The sequence below is a fragment of the Ruditapes philippinarum genome, unplaced genomic scaffold (genome assembly GCF_026571515.1).
Source record: "Ruditapes philippinarum isolate M1 unplaced genomic scaffold, ASM2657151v2 ctg1072_1_1_1_1, whole genome shotgun sequence".
In the NCBI taxonomy this organism is placed as follows: Eukaryota; Metazoa; Mollusca; class Bivalvia; order Venerida; family Veneridae; genus Ruditapes; species Ruditapes philippinarum.
The window spans coordinates 40,319-56,149 of record NW_026866109.1 but is presented as its reverse complement, the minus strand read 5'-3'; positions in this window follow the sequence as shown (position 1 = coordinate 56,149).

Below are 15,831 nucleotides of genomic sequence, written 5' to 3'. Positions count from 1 at the left end.
TTTTCATCCGGGGAAAAAATGATAGGGTTTCAATAAAAAAATTATTTTTCAAAAAATTTTTAAATTTTAAAAAAAACAACAAAAACCCCTTTTTTTCTAAAAGAAAAATGTCAAAAAATGAATTGGAATTTTAATTAAAAAAATGTCAAAATTTTTAATTAAATTGGGGCATGCTTTAAAAGATAAAAATACGTTATTTTTATTTAAGACACATTTGGTTAATAAATTAAGTGTTTTTATATCTGTTGTAAGTCGAAATATATTCATTGTAAAAGTTTTAATATATATGTTTTTCTAATAACAACAAAAATAACATCTATTCAGCATAAAGCAATATCTAACATCACTTCTAGCCTACATTTTAACATTTGTAGTAGTTACAAATAAAATAACAAACACGCCAGTTTCTTAAACCAAAAGAAAAAGTCACCATATTAAAAACAAAAAGTCAGTAATTTAAGAAGAGACCCAGCCGTTAAATTTGGAATTACTGATAATATATAACTTACAAAATGTATAAAATAAAGAGAAGTAAAATGATTGAAGTAAAACATAATTTCAAGACAAGCTAGGGGAAAGCTGATAATTAATTAATCAAGTTCTTCTCTAACTTTAATTGCAAAGTATATATCTTTAGTGTAAGTAGAATTAAGTTTTGGATATTCATCTGATATTGACTTTAAATTCTAAAATGTCGTGATGTGTAGTATAAATAATGTATCAGTATTTAAATGCTAAATTCTTGAATGCAAGTATGAGAATATTATGATGTAAAATTGATATTATTACGGAACAGCTTTTTTTAAATCTCAAAGTAAATTATATAGAATTGTAATGTTCCAATTGTTTTAAACTGCATGGCACCAAAACATATATTCGTGATATGAACGAAAAATAAAACATTTAGCAAATTTCTTCTCTCTCAAATACTTGCTAGCTATTTCCGAGGAATCTCAGAACTTGTTCGTACCAGACAATTTTTTACATTTGGAAATTATTTATTTTGCTTTATTTACTTTATGAAAGAAGCCAGTCTCTATGTGTATCCAAGCCACAACTGGAAGATATATTTCTCTGTCAAAAATAAATAACCATGCTGTTCATCAGCATTTATGTCTTTGTTAAGAAGTATTTGTAATGAAATGACAGAGAATAGGCTAATTAAAAACATTTTATATCATGTAAATTTACTAACCAGTTACTCTTATTTTGAGATATCATTGATACTATGTTGTGATCAAAATATGATACTTACACTATGTTGTGATAAATATATTATACTAATACTCTGTTGTGATCAATAATGACACTTACACTCTGCTCTGATCAATACATGATATTTACACTATGTTGTGATCAATGCATGATGTTTACACTCTGTTGTGATCAATACATGATATTTACACGCTGTTGTGATCAATACATAATATTGGCACTCTGTTATGATCAATACATGATACTTACATTCTGTTGTGATCAATATATCAAATTTACACTTTGTTGTGATCAATATATGATACTTACACTCTTTTGTGATCAATGAATAATATTTACATTCTGTTGTGATCAATATATGATTCTTACATTCTGTTGTGATCAAAACATGATACTAACACTCTGTTGTGATCAATACATCAAATTTACACTTTGTTGTGATCAATATATGATACTTACACTCTTTTGTGATCAATGCATAATATTTACATTCTGTTGTGATCAATATATGATACTTACATTCTGTTGTAATCAAAACATAGTATTTACCCTCTGTTTTGATCAATAAATGATTCTAACACTCTTTTGTGACCAATACACGATACTTACACTCTGTTGTGATCAATACATGATACTAACACTATATTGTGATCAATACTCTTTATACTAGCAAATCAAACTTGGTATGTATTATTGAGATAAATTACATGACTAATTGGTTTATATTCAAAAGCATTACTATTAAGTTATAAATGTCCAACTATGCCACGCTGTCGATATAATTTCATTTCACACTTGAATTATAAATTGAGGAAAATATTTAAGTATATTGTTAAAAACCTTACCATAAATAGTCATTTGCTAACAATTGAAATAACGTGCTTTGTTTAGAAAGCAATAAAGAAGCTGTCTTTATGTAATGGAATTTCAAATCTTGTTTTTTAAACAATATGTTAGGCTTAAGTTGAGACAATGCGTGCCTAAGATACTTATCTTTGCGTCTTGGCTGTATGTGATAGATGAAATTCTGGTGTAATTTAATTTATTTGACAAGGTTAGTTAGATCAACTTAAACCAGTCTCAATCTTGACAACAATGTATTAGTTTCCCTAGACGTGAAATAAGATTTAAGTTTGTTTCATTTAAATTGATTTAATCAAGGAAAAGAATTTTGCTAAGAAAATGTAGATTTATCTGTATTGATTAACAAGGCAATGAAAGCAATGAATAGCTTTGATGATATTGGGTGGTCAAAGTGGTAAAATGTGGTATTAATAATGTTAGTGCTAACTCGAGCATTGATACACATACTTTCAAACTTCAAATAAGAAATTATTTTCGAGCAATTAATGAAGTCTTCTTTTTATTTTCAAACATTCAGGCATTTCAATTTTCTAATTTATATGTTTTTAATGATTTAGTGGGATTAATTATATTTAAAATGACCAAACAGTCTCTATTTGCAAAGCTTAAACATACTTCGTTACAATTTTAAAATACAACAGGTATGAAAAGAAACCTTCTCGAATATGAATTATACGACAATTTCCCGATTCCGATCTTAATCAATCAGTTGGTATTTGCCCTTTAAATGAAATGATTTCCATTTGCATTCCGAATACACAACAGTAATATTATAACGCCGATAACAGGAACGACATAGCTGTCAGTCAGATCTTGTCTGTATAAAATTATCTATTAAAGCATCAAATAAATGTCGGGGAGTAGGATCACAGTACATAGAAATATATTGGATTCTTTTTGCAGTGTTGTATTTCTCTAACGATAAAATGTTTGTACTAGATATTGTATTTAATTTTCTACATATGACGTCAATGCTGTGATATCCCCCTCACCGATTTACTGTTAAAAGATTGATTCAATATTGTTGTTTTATCGTTTTAGCTTCAGTGTTATCGCCTCAATAGTTTAGGGCCTTTGTATATTGCGTTTCAGAAGCATGGACCTTAATTGGTTTCTGTTCTGTTGTGGCTGGAGTGTGCCAGGGCCTGCGTCCTGTTGATCTATTTATTTTTGTTCCTTTCTGCCTTTTCCCATAAATGTTTGTTACATCAGTACCAAAAAGTATTTACCTATAATTTAACTAGAATTATAAATAACTTACATCCCTACATCCGTGATATGTAATAGAAAGGGCATCCAAAAAGGTTTTTTAGGTTTAAATCGGGTAAGAGTGAGGGGAGAGAGCTATCCGGAACATTTGAAATTATAACATAAAAACACCTTTGCCTTAAATTTTTTTATAATTTCATACTATTTTTTTCCCAGGAAAAGGACTAATTTTATTTATCATTAAATAAAATTTTGCTTTTTTTTTTAACGTCGCCTTTTCCTTTTTATTTTTTTATAAATTTTTTGACACCGCACATTTTTTTTGCAAACAATACAAACTGAATGTAAATCATGAAACTCAAATATTAAAAAAAGAAACATTCGTTATTTTAAAAAATAATGCTCTTTTAATGACCAACCCTGCATGCAATATATATACAATACAATTAAAACTTTTATGGAAATGGTGGAATGTCATTTTAATAATAATGAAAACATTTAATAGTTATTGACAGTTTGATTGACAGTATAATACAAGCGCTTAAATGAACTAATAAACAACACAAAAAAGACAAATGTATATGATATGATAAACAAGATCAACAAGGAAAGGCGGCGTTCAATGAACGCAACCCCCATATGACCCAGCAACAAGAACCAATATTCAGAGATATTCTAAGTAATAATGTCTTTTCTTGAAGATAGCAATGTTTGCGACGCCCTGATAATGTGTGCGTTGAAAAGTAAAATGTGATTTGAATTAAACTATTTTGTACTGTTTATACAATATATTGAAAAAGACACATAACATATATAATTCTGAAATTTTTTTTAAATGGACTGGTAAGTAAGCTAATAAGACAAGTAAATGACTTCTGCTCTTTAAAGATACGAGACACATTTGTTTCTTGGTAATAGCTGTGAGATTTAATATCAGATTGAAGATTTATCCAATATCCATAACGAAAAGCGTCAGATACTCCTTGAAAAAGTGTTACAAAATTGTACATTAGGCTCCAATAACTCACCCAGATTATCAGAAACAACTGGGGAAAAGAGACTCTTAAGAAATTACCATTCATTTTAATAAGTTAGACCTTATTTTTCACTGCGGAGCAGAAAAAGTAAAAATCTCTACTTTCTTTGCATAATTTAAAATTTGTCTTGATAAACTGCTTATCAGACATAAGCCTTTCTTTTACAAGTTGCAAAATGTAACATAAGTTTAAGAGTTATATCAATAAAGTTATGCACAGTATCATTTATTCGATTATCTAAATTCGTCAGATTTATTTAATATTGGAAGAACAAAATGCATTCTTATCAAGCCAGGAAGTTTTTATATAATATATTTTTTGATGTTCTTGCATAGAGCTCTGGATGAGAGTCAACACATAAGTATTATCTGAAAACAGCAAAAAAAATAATAAAGCAAGCAAACAAAAAAGAAAAAGAGAACAGAAAAAAAACACAACAGAAAAATATTTAATAAATGTAAGCAGTTTATTTTATCGGAGTCGACCTCTGGCATTTTATTTTGAACGTTGTTTATATTTCTATACGCGTTTTAAATCTTAAATGCAAGAAATCTTTACTTAATCGAAAACAAAATCATCAAGTAATATTTACTTTTCCCCGGCAGCGTGTCTTAATATCCTTTCAGAGTAACAACAGGAAATAAGAAAGGCTGCTACTGCATACAAATATTGCAGTCTCGTGATACAAAATGCTTCAAGAAATTGAATTATCACAAAAAAACTGACATTTCGTTAATTTCGCAGAAAAAAACATTATAGTTATGTAAGTGGTAAGTGTCATTTCTGATTGAAAATTTGAAGCTGTATTACACAACTTAAATTTAAATTGCATTTGCTATTGTTAAATCAACAGAACCTTTAATTTCACCAGTCATTAAGTTTTCGCTTCAGCCAAATAAACATTTTTGTCATGCAATATACTCGTAATTACGAATTACAAATTAATTACAGTTTTTGGTCGATAAACCCTCAAATAAAGGTAAACTGATGAAAACATTGTTTTTTTCAAACATTTTGATAAAAGATCGAATATGACAAAGTTTTCAGATTGTTAATATGTATAACATCTGAAAATCATGATATTGAAATTAACAAACATTGTAAAACGGTTGCACAATATTCGTGCAGACAAATCCAATTATTTGTAAGTCTAACTTAATTGTCTTGCCATTGAATTTAACATAACCTTATGAACGTATTAATTATTTGCTATAAATTTGATAATGAACGCAATGGATTGAAATTTAACAAATATATTCAGACATGTGCTACTAAAACGCCAAAAAGCCGTGTCATGTGTCCGACGGTTAAAATATAGTTTAAAATCATGTGTTATGGTGAAATGTCCGTTCTTATAACTACTTAACAGAAATAAACGTCAGCATTTGAATACGTCATAAACTTAAAGAAAAGTTGAGGGACCCAAAATTAATGGCAACTGGTAAAAAAATTCATTTATAATATATCTACTAAAAGAATTTGTACGTAATTTAGTTTTACCAATTTAATACACAAATTGTATATTTAGATCGTAATAGAATATCACTAAAATAATGATTAATTTCAGAGGAGCTGAATCGTTTGATAACTTTACCTTGAACCATTTCTGAATGGTCATATGGCACATTCGGCAATAACATTTGCCTGAAACGTTCAGAATCTTCTTAACCCTTTCCCTCATTAGTATATTGTGAAAAATGGCCGTTTTCATTGATAAGCCTCCTGTAACAAGTTCAAACTGCTATGAAACTATGAAAAATGCTTCATTACTAATTAAACTTAGCACAAATGTTGACTGGACCATTGCCTTTATAACGACATGCTCAGTCTTAAATTTCCTGTTACCATTGCAACGAGAGGACATCTCAAAATTGCCAAAAATCACTATTTTGAGTTGATTTTTTCCATCAAAATTGATTTCCAAGTGCTGCAAATTCTCAATGGATTGAGATAGAGTCAAAGGCTGTTCAGCGTTGGTTACACATTACATTATGATCAACCTGGGGTCATTTTTGGCCTCTCACAAGTTCAAACTTTTCTTGGCGATGAGGGGGACTGTCGCCCCTCTTCACATCCCCCAAACAGAAGGGGACACATCCCCCTTCTGACAACCCCCTGATGTACCTTTATGATAGGGGCGGCGCCGAAAAAGTAATCATTTCTTTTAAAAACTTCACACTTTCTATGGAGATTGATCATGACCAGTTAAAGTTTTTGGGGTCTTTTTGGTCACTAGATTAAAGGTCAAGGTCACAATGACCCTGATTGTCTTTGAAATACTTGGCTTTAAATTTGAAAATGGTTGGTGCCCGGGAAAAAAAGTCAATGTTTTTCCATGGATTTCCATGGAGAACAAGAGGCTGGAGAATTTTAACAAAATTATTTTCCAGCCTTTTCCAGGCTGAGGCTGGAAAAAAAATAGCCTGGAAAAAAGCAGGGAAAAAATGGATTGTTTTTCATGCTACTTGGATTATTTTCCATGTTTACCATGGAAAAGCATGGACTTTATTTTACGTTTCCCATGCACATGGAGTATTGGAACAAAAGTATGGACTTTTTTCAGGGTATTCAATGTGTCTGCCAACCCTTGAAATTGGACTTTTCTCTACGGTAAATAGTCCAGCTTTTTCTTTAGTTGAATAGTAGTTATTTGGTTTGGTAGTAAGAAAAAGATCCCATCTACTCATAAAGTCATTTTTAACAGAATACCTTTCAGGGCTGTAACAAAGAAATAAAAAAAAATAAAAATTAGCAGAAACAAAACACATAAAAACATCCATGTGGACACTGACAACCTGCCTATGACAATACTTAATTTTTCCCCTAAAGAATTCAAGCTATAAACGATAAATATATCGTTTATATAAAATAAATAGTGAATACTGATCAGTGCCATGAATCTCAAAACACAAAATTAACACAAGGCCTTTAACAACAGAAATAAGGTTACTGACGGCGCCTGTATTTTGTTTACGGCGATAATTTATTGGGCAGATTTCGGTTCATTTTCTATATGCATTAAATGTGTGCATACTTGCAACGGACAAGAGACGATTGAAGCAATTTGTGCCTAGTCGTTATTTGTTTTTGCCGTGGAAGAACACCGTTTTCAATGCTGCATTAACAGCCATGGTATGTGGGGCTTCCAGTTACTAATCACTGTGACACTAAACTTCTTTTTTGCATGCCCTGGTTCTTCTAGAAAATCAATTTCTTTTGCCTGTAGTACAAATATAAATTATAAATATTTCAGCTCACATCCCCTTCTCTTCACACTTTATAAAATAACTCAGAAATAAAAACAACAATAACTCAGGTCAAATTGAGGATAAAATAAACATGTCTGTTTACATAGTTGAAAATGAATGTTAAATATTAATAAAATTACAACTAAATTATACCAAATGCACTACTTTCATCAACAGTAAAACTATATGAAGTATTACACAAATGTTTGTAAACAATTTTGATTTTCATGACTAATATACTTAACTTACCTTTTGCTAGTGATGGAATATTGTTTTCATTTGCATGATATCCTCTAATGATATTTACCATGTATGAAAATTGAATACAGACAATACATTTTATGAAAAGAAAAAAAATATAATAGTATATAATCATTTTCTTAACTTATATGTTCTTATGTTTATAAAAGATTTTTTCTTTCTAAATTGCTTAAAACAATTTAACAAGTCTAAAAGAAAGTTCATTGCACCTAAAACTGGATATCTTAGAACAAGTAATAAGAAAGTTATAAGAAAGAAAACAAACAAATAAAATGTTGTTCGTAAGAACTGTTCACGTCTTTACATAAATATACAATAAAATAACAATTGTTTAATTTAAAAAGTACAGGTAACAAATTGAGAAATTTCAAAGCAAGCAACAGGCATCTCAAACCTTAATCAGTAAGCCCATCGAAGTGCAAATCGTCTTTGGAACAAATCGTTATATTTCCGAGATTATTATGAACTTGATATTATACTGTTGAATGATAATAATTTTTGCAAACACGGAAATGAATTAATAAAGATACATAAAATTTACCGAATACCAATAATCATCCAGCGTTTCTGCATTTGTAAGTACATTTTAATTTAAGTTTTTCTCATTAGGTTGTTTGGCATTTTACTCCAGAAAGGGCAAAAACTGGCGGGGGAAGTCGGGGGCACAGGTCAAAAAAAGGTCCCTAATTGGGGACAATTTGGTTTTATTTTCAAAACGCGAATTTCAAAATAATTAAAAAGAGAAAAAAATTTAAAGTATGCAATCAATATGTAAAAATTAAAAAAGATATTATTATTTTACGTTTTTTTTAAGTAAAAGGGAAAATTTTAGAAAGTATTATGCGCCTTGGGGGCTTTAAAAGGGATATTTATCGGGATATGTTTAAATTTACAGCTTTAAAACCTTAAACAAATTATCTTTTGAAATGAAGATGATTAATTTGTTTATTTAAAGGGGCGGGGTAAGAGCCAGAAAAAACGTGGGAAAATTTTTTGACAACATCCATAATTTTCCGCTTTAAATTTTTTTTCACGGGGGGGAAAGGGCCAAAAATCCAACCAAATGTTTTACAAAATATGTGATACTGAAGAGAATAGTTTTAAAATAGTCTCACCCCGGTACGAAATTAGATCCAATCCGCTAGAAAATAGTTCTCTGAAATTTTGAAGTGCCCTATTTCAAGTCATTTTTGATGTGACTGGTTACATTTTAAGTGTATTTATTGTAACAGTGTACATTAAGTGTCATTTCTGATAACTTCAACAGTTGTATTTTGTGTATTCCGCAGGATCTCATTTCTTGGTGGAATGATTCGAGAAGTACTACACGCCAGCATACATGACATTTGATAATTTGACAGTGACTTAACAAATTAAGAAATATTGTGAAATCTAGATGACAAACATAGGACATTTTGGGCTTCGACTGACTTGTCTAGTGTTGATGTTTAAAGCTATGAGATACATAATTCTGTTCAGTTTAATGCAATTCCAGAATTAAGCCTAAAATGTGACAGATTTACTATAGAATAAATAAGGCGAAATTAAATGGATAGTGTTTCATTGTACATAACTTCATGTAGATTTATTAAAATAATAATAATGTATTCAACCATCAATTAATTTACTTTTTTTAGCATAGCATTTTTTTCTGAGATACCTTTTTATAACTACAATGACACGTTAAGAGTGTCAAAACTCAAATTATTTACAGTAACTAGCATTAAAATAAATGGTGATTTTATATTATATTTGTAATGTACAATATTGAGCTGAATATATAAAGCCAGATTTCTTATTGTTATTTTAAAGTGGTTTTTTTCCAGCATACTTTAACACGTTTCCGACATTTCTAGTCTTCTACCACAACAGTCCAGCCAATTTATAGCCTATTCCTGCCATTAGTGTTGACATTGGTTAATACTTTTGTTAAGGTCCATTTTCTCAGAAAATATATATGCTATTTCATTTCAAACTTGGTATTACTGTTTATTATCTTAAAAAGGATACCATTTCAAAAGAGCAGATAGTCCTAATATTATGTTATAACTAAAAAAGTTTTCACTTCAAACTTGTAGACAATCAAAGACAATCAACGGCAGGTAAGTTTGCTTAGCATATTTGCGAAATGATATTCCTTTTCTATCTTGATTTAATTGAACCATATTATACAGCAATGAGAAAAGTGAAACCTTCTGTCCTCTGACAAGTCTTATTACAAATATAAACATAATTTAAAAGCATGCAAAATAACCTAGTCCATATGTTTTTCAAAACCATGACTTTGTGTATCAAGATATATGTAGATCTTACTTTTTTTATTCTTGAAATCATAAACCTTTAATACAGAAATAATGTCGTTGCCTTTATAAAAGAGTTTTTGTAGACATTAAATATTTAATAATATAGTGTACCTTGAAATCGTAATCCTCAAATTGTCTCACAGGTTACAAATGTAAATATTTTGCTGTTGATATTGTTTACGTGGAATTTGATCTGTTTTAACTTCCTGATAACATTGTAAAGTTACAATTTTTAATCTAATAAAGTGGCTTATTTGTGAGAAACTATTAGATTTTAGTGTTGTATTTTTCAATCGGTATTTTTACTTTTCAGAATATAGATAAAGTCCTGATTTTTTGAAATTTAAAGCTTATCTTTCCAATCCTGCTAAAAATTTAAGTTATCTCCCCTATTTTATCGGTGTGTAAATGTTTAAACTTTATTTTGACTTAGTTGTAGGACGATCATAAACTGTATTGATATAGAGGATATTGTTTGTTTGTGTGTAAGATGAAATTTTATTTCATTGAGTGAGCTTTAAACATAGTATTCTCACGAGTGGCGTAGTAAACGAATACTGTTTTTAAAGTTCACGAGATGAAATAAAATTTCATCTTACACACAAATAAACAAATATCCTCTATAACAAATTTTCTTTTTATCTTATGCTTAAAACAAGTTAAAACGAAATTTCCTTGATTTTAACTTTAATACTAAAATCTTTTTTCCCAACTGGTAGCCTCTATTATGTACATGTATTGGTCGAATTTCTCATAAAATACAAGAAGTCTTGGGCTGAAAAATAAGTTCGATAATCAACGTTAAATGGTAGTGATATTCATTTTATTAAACAATAAGAATGATTGCTTGTTTTAATAGTAAAAATCAAACAACTTTAGTAGGAGAAAAAGTCCAGCCATTCATTCATATTTCTGTTACTTACTGCCAATTTATATTACACCTGGCTCTGTTAAATGTAAACGGCCGCCATTTTTTTAAAGTTGTGTATGTCACGGGAGGAAAATAATTGTGTTTGATTCAGAGGGATATCATTTGGATTCGATAGTCATACACCTATTTAAAAAAAAGAAAAACCTATTTCAGGATTGTAACAGACAATAAATAAGTGTTGACAGATGTGTAAACACTCAAATAGGAAACAGGAAACTTGTATTTGTTGAAAGGCTGTCTTAAGAATGCTGGGTTGTTTACTTATTCTTCGGGCTGATGGCTGTCATTGCTTTTCAAGTTTTCATAAAAAATACGACAGTTATTGCTCGTAGGATACTTAAATATGCCCAAATGTCATCAAAAACAATTTTGCATGTGGAAGGAATGTATTTTTCAGATTGTAAAAATGAAACAAAAAAATTAAGAGATGATATTTGGTGATTGGTAATTTGGATGAATAGAAGTAAGTTTTCTTCTTTTTATTACTTTTGACATTTAAGTTATTCATCAATTTCAGCTTTGCTTTTCTCAGCCTGACATTGTCAAAATTGTCAGCAAAACTAAAATTGAGGTAAACTGTACCACATGGGGAAAATCCTAAAAAAGTAGTTTCGTCATTGAAAAGTGTGAAATTATATTTTGATAATTTTCTCTGTGAAATTATTATATATACATTTAATTTTCACGGATAAATCAATAATCCACTGAAAAGCATAAAATAAAACATGATTTTAAAGTGGTTTTAAATCAGTCAATTACAATATTGATAATGGAATGATTAAGACTTCTCAACTTGTATTTAAATCATTGTTTTCACTTCACATTGTTGTGGTTTTATAATGGATTTTGGTGGAATAATGGGGAAACCTAATGATACTAACATTTGGAAAATGAAGTTTGAGTAATATGTTATCAACTACAATCACTTTTTAGATCACACATAGAGAGACGAAGCTGGCTTATCAGTAATACTTGGTCAGTCTTTAAAGTCATCACTAGAGCTTGTAAAAATCTATGACATGATCTAGAGATGAAAATGCATGAATGGCCAAAGAGTTCACTATATTAAATCACTTGCCACTCACTGCTGTGGGTTCAAATCCTGATATGGACTTTGGAACCTTTCATGTGAGGAAGCTATCCAGCTAACTTACTGAATATCAGTGGTTCTATTCATTTGCTTGTTTGTGTCTGAGAAAATGCAAGGTGGGGCATGTTGGGTTCATTAGTAAACAGGTTGAATGTTAAAGTTATTTTACAGTTGTGAAAAAAAACATTGTTTTATAGCATCAATATGACGAAGCTTAAAATCAGCTATTATTCAGATGATATAATTGAGAGAAATGTTATGCTCCACGACGGGTGAGCATATAGTCGCCGCTTTGTCCGTCTGTCCGTCCGTACAAACCGAGAGGTACTTGTGTGACTTGAAGAACGATAGGTATTGGTGCATTTCCTTTGATCCTATTCCTTCCGTTTCAACTTGTGTGTTTTATAGTCCTTGTGTGACTTAAATGACTGAAAAGGTCAAGGAAAAGGTCACATAAGTACCATTTCGTTAGCCTGTCCGTACGTTCGTCCGTCCGTCCGTCCGTCCCCTTTTCTTGCCTACGACAAGTCTGAAACATGACACTTTGTAGGTAGATAGATCTGATTGAGTAGAAGTGCAAGGAAAATGACTGATGGATCTTTGACTTGCCTAATTTTAGAGTCATTGCCCTTTGTTTATTTTTACACTTTGAACTCTGTCCAGGATATAACTCTGAAACAACAACTGGCAAGTAAATAACAAATCCCTATTGATTTTTGGTCAAAAGGTCAATGTCATATTGACCTTGTAGGTAAAAACTGTTTCCGATTAGTAACTTGACAACCCATCGGCCCTTGGCCCGCAAACTGCATTGGTCTTGGCCAGTAGAAGTACCCTATTAATTTTAGGGTCAGGGGGTCAAATATCAAGGTCGCATTGACATTGTATGTCAAAACATTTTCCTATCAATAAGTTGACAACCTATGGACCCTTGACCTTCAAACCTCACACATACATTGCTCTATGTTAGGACATGATCTCAATGGATTTTTAGGGTCAAGCGGGTCTGAGGTTAAGATCACATTGTCCTTATATGTAAAAACTATTTCTTATCAATATCTCAACAACTCATGGGACCTTCACCTTCAAACTTCACAGATGAATTGGTCTTGGCCAGTACATAAACCCTGTTGATTTAAGGGTCAAAGTCACATGAACCTTGTACGTATAAACGGTTAACGACCAATACCTCAACAACCCAGTGCCGTTGTTAATATTTTTATTAAACTTAAAATCTTTTTGGTATATACAAGGTTAAATATAATATAACAAATTGACTGTCATCAAGCAGGCCTACATGATTCATAATTTTATGCACATATTATTTAGTATAAAATTGATGCACACAACCTTTATGGTCACAATGACCTAGTGACTAGTCATAACAAGTAGAAAACCCCTATTGATTTTTGGTCACTAGGTCAAAGGCCTGTTACAATAACCTGGCCACATGACTAATTGGCTGCCGATAGATGTTTTACAAACATATACTGTTAAACAAAATTTTTATTTACACTTAAATTAGTTACTAAAAGCTAAAACTGTTTACAGTAAGCTACAAGTTCTTTAATATAAACTGTTCTTATTTTAACCAAAAGTATGAAAATCAAAATAAACTAATGAATTAAAGATTTAAACGTGTTGAAAGTTGTTAAAAATGTAATAGCTAAAATATAAAACAAAAACATAAATGATTCTGTGCTGTTAAACTTACAACTGGTACTTTCCATTACCGTCCATGAACAGGCTCAAACAAACCGAGTCTGCAACATTTACAATTTTGTTGTGTTGGACTTTCTTTAGGGATTCTGTTTTTCTCTCTTTTATAGTCACATCCGTGTTCTTTGTGCCGTGTGGCGGCTGTAAAAAGTCTCCCCGTATATTTAATCAATGATGTTATATTTTCAATCATTGAAGATCGTTCAGCACGACATAACTGTTGTGTATACATGTTATGTGGTACTTTAAGTTTCTTTTTTTTTGCCATTTTCAACTTAGATGGTTCTAGTATTCCTACTTGAATACTGTATAATCACCCTTAGGATATGTTGCCTGCTTTTTAAATTTGTCTTTTGACGTCTTATCTGTGATATGCAGGCTTCATAACCTCAGATCCCCTTTCAAAATTCCATTTTATTTAGTTCCGCCCATTGTTTTCTCGTTTAGGGCAAAAACATTCTTTTACTTGACCATACCCCGCTTTTCATGGAATGGCACTACTGTGTCACATTGAAGGTTCCGTGATTACCGCCGTATGAACACATCCGCGGATGTTTCAAAATTCAAAATTTCACCATTTTCGTGTTAAATGTTGAATTCTGCTAAAGCTGGTGCTAGGGGGCGTGGACGGTAAATTGCACTTTCCAGTACCGTCCATGAACAGGCTCAATCAAACCGAGTCTGCAATATTTTCAGTTTTGTTGTGTTGGACTTTCTTTAGGAAATTCTGTTTTTCTCTCTTTTATAACTCTAAACAGTAAAGGTAAACAAAAACAAATGAAAATCTAATAATTTTAAATGAATTTGTTATCTTTAGTCCATTTATCGAATTCATTTAATGATAATTGCATCATTTTGATCGCCATTTCTTTTTATCCCGATATTATCCAGGCGGCAGAATGATCAACAAATTGTGAAATGAGTGCATTTATTGTTTTATTTTGTTATTTAATTTTTCTTTTGTTTCGCTAAAGGTGTTCATTTTCAAACTAAACATTATAATATAATATAATTATTGGACTTAAGTCTCTTCCTCGTGGTCATCAATTTACTGTGTCTACAACTTTTGAACATGAGCCATTGGGTTTAACTTTAATAGATCGTGTAGTAAAATTTCTTTTTGTCCAAGGAATCATACATCCTCTGACACTTTTTTGCCATAGCTGAGCTCCTATCCATTGTTTATCAAATGAGCTGCTGAATACCAGAGGAAGCTCACATCTACATACAGGTGGCACTGTATGTAACAACATTTTTGATTGGTTTGGAAACAGCAAATCAGAAATAACTTAACCAATGCTGTAGCCTATCATTTCTTTACACATCTATTCTAAAATAATATTATGATTTATTGAATAGTTTAACATAAAACAATATTAACATTTTCTGCAAAAGATAATTATAATGACTGTGTATTACAAAATAATTAAAAGAATCAAAATACTACAAAGAAGCTAAACATATTTCTAAACATAATTGTGTAAATGCTAAATCTACAACTATACTTTACTAAGTTTAAAGTCTTGAGTGTGAGTGAAAGAAGAACAATTCTCTATATAATTATTGTATATAGTCAACTTTAAACTAGTGAATGAGATAAAAATGAAATGTCTACAAAACAAAGCATATTAAATATCATTAACATTTAAATAAATTTAAGTTAAGTTCAACCCCTTAATATTTCTTGAATAATATTTATATATATGTTATTCTTCTTGAGTAATATAATGTAATATTATGTATTGATTATATAAGCTGATGTAAATAGAATCAAACTTTACAACATATTCACTTCACTACCACAACAAGAGTCTGATATCATATTACCTTTCATTGAAATATATTAAGGTTGTCCACCTGGGCTCCTTGCCATTGGTTCTTGTTGCTGGGTCATATGGGGGTTGCGTTCATTGAACGCCGCCTTTCCTTGTTGATCTTGTTTTTCATATTTTAT